Source organism: Eriocheir sinensis, chromosome 19 (assembly GCF_024679095.1).
Source record: "Eriocheir sinensis breed Jianghai 21 chromosome 19, ASM2467909v1, whole genome shotgun sequence".
Classification (NCBI taxonomy): domain Eukaryota; kingdom Metazoa; phylum Arthropoda; class Malacostraca; order Decapoda; family Varunidae; genus Eriocheir; species Eriocheir sinensis.
In genome coordinates, this window is record NC_066527.1 from 8,333,322 (window position 1) to 8,335,397 (window position 2,076).

Consider the following 2,076-nt stretch of genomic DNA (forward strand, 5'->3'; position numbering starts at 1 on the left):
TATATATATATATATATATATATATATATATATATATATATATATATATAATAAGTGACTAGAAGGGGCTGTGAGTCTGAGAACTCAATTTTCAGATTTTTTTTTTTTTTTTTTTGCTGAGAATTTACGGGATTTTCGGAAGTCCAGACCTTTCAAGAACCCCACAGAAACCAATAGCAAAAAAGCAGAGAAAATAAATAATTAATGTAAGAAAGTGGAGAAGAAATAAATGAAGTTGACACTAGGAAAAGAAAAGGCGAGAATAATAATAAGAGTAGACGAGCAGAATCTCCCTCCTCACCTCCCTCGCGCTGCCCCTAAAAAAGAAAAAAAAAAAAAGAAAACAAGGAAAAGTTAAATCAGGCGTCCTGAGTTCCCAGAAGGAAAAAAAAAACACATGAGAAAACGTTTTGTGCGAGCTCGTGTGTGTGTGTGGGGGGGGGAGGGGGGGGAGGTGACGAATGTGTGTGTGTATGTGGGGGGGGGGGGGGGGGGAGGTGACGAGAGTGTGTGTGTGTGTGTGGGGGGGGGGGGGGAGGGCGGAGTGTGTGTTTGTGTGTGTGTGGGGGGGGGGTGACGAGTGTGTGTGTGTTTCAGTTTTCCTACTTTCACCCTGTGCATAAGTAAAATCGAGGTTAACGGAAAGCAGCCAGGCAGTCACTCAGTCAGCCACCAAGTCAATCAGTCAGTCAGTCAGTCACCACATCTGTTAGTCACAGTCAGTCAGTCGGAAAATCCGCCATTCAGTCATTCATTTAGTCAACTAGTCAACCATTCACATGGCCAGTCAGCCTGTCCGGCAGTCAGCCAGTCAACCACTCATTCATACGTAAGAACATAAGAACGTAAGGAGTCTGTAAGAGGCCGGTTGGCCTATACAAGGCAGGTCCTGTAATCCTAACCCCACCTTACCTCACCATCCATGACTTTATCTAACCTCTTCTTGAATGTATCTTTGGTATTGGCACCAAAAACATGGCCGCCAAGACTGTTCCATTCATCCACCACTCAAATGGTAAACCAATTCTTGCCTATGTCTTTGTTGAATCTGAATTTATTCAACCCAAAACCATTGCTACGTGTCCTACTTGGTTCTTTTACAACCAAAACCCTACTGACGTCCCCTTTATTGAAGCCCGTCATCCATTTATAGACTTCGATCAGGTCTCCCCGCAACCTTCGCCTTTGTAGAAAGTGAAGATTTAAATGCTTCAGTCTGTCCTCATAAGGCAAGTTTCTCACCCCCTGAATCATCTTTGTCATCCTCCTTTGTACAGATTCTAACATATTGATATCCATTCTGTAGAAGGATAACCAGAACCGAACCACATAATCAATATGAGGTCTAACTAGTGCTAAGTGAAGTTTGAGGATGACTTCAGCGCTTCTATAGCTTACGCTCCTTGAGATGAAACCCAGTACCCTGTTTGCACGATTTTTAGCCTGAATGCATTGAGCCTAGGACGTAGGTCAGCGCTCACTAAGACTCCTAATCCATCTACCACTTCCCCGTCCAATCATATAGTCTGTCAAGTTCATCCTGGAGAACGCTAGCGTCCAGGTCTGATTGGATTACTCTACCGATCTTATCATCATCTACGAGCTTACTGACACCACTACTAATTCCTGTGTCGAAATCATTGATGTAAATAATAAAAAGCAGTGGACCCAGCACCGACCCCTGCGGGGCTCCACTCGTAACACTGCCCCATTCAGATTTTTTACCACTAATTTGCACACTCTACTTTCTACCACTAAGCCAAGCCCTAATCCAGATCAAGACTTTCCCATCTACGCCGTGAACCTGTAATTTTAGTAATAGCCGGTGATGAGGAACTTTGTCGAACGCTGTACTTAAATCTAGATAGAGTATGTCATAGTTTTCATCTCTGCCAACCGCCTCGATTACTTTAGTGTAGAAGGACAACAGTTTAGTAAGGCAAGCCCTACCCTTCGCGAACAAATGCTGTGAGTCATGAATTAAATTTTCCTTCTCTAGATGGTCCCGAATGCTCCCGGCTATAATTGACTCCAACATCTTTGTCATGAACTCCTCATTCCAGTGGAAGATTCCAT

The 2,076-nt window shown here is 43.5% G+C and overlaps 1 long non-coding RNA gene across 1 annotated transcript in view; it reads left to right on the forward strand.

Annotated features, from left to right (window-relative positions):
• Positions 1-571: 571 nt before the first annotated feature.
• Positions 572-2,076, forward strand: part of LOC127000645 (uncharacterized) — a 9,947-nt gene continuing 8,442 nt past the window's right edge. The window contains exon 1 of the long non-coding RNA XR_007754365.1: positions 572-2,076. This exon is cut by the window's right edge and continues 2,497 nt beyond it. This is a non-coding gene — a long non-coding RNA (uncharacterized LOC127000645).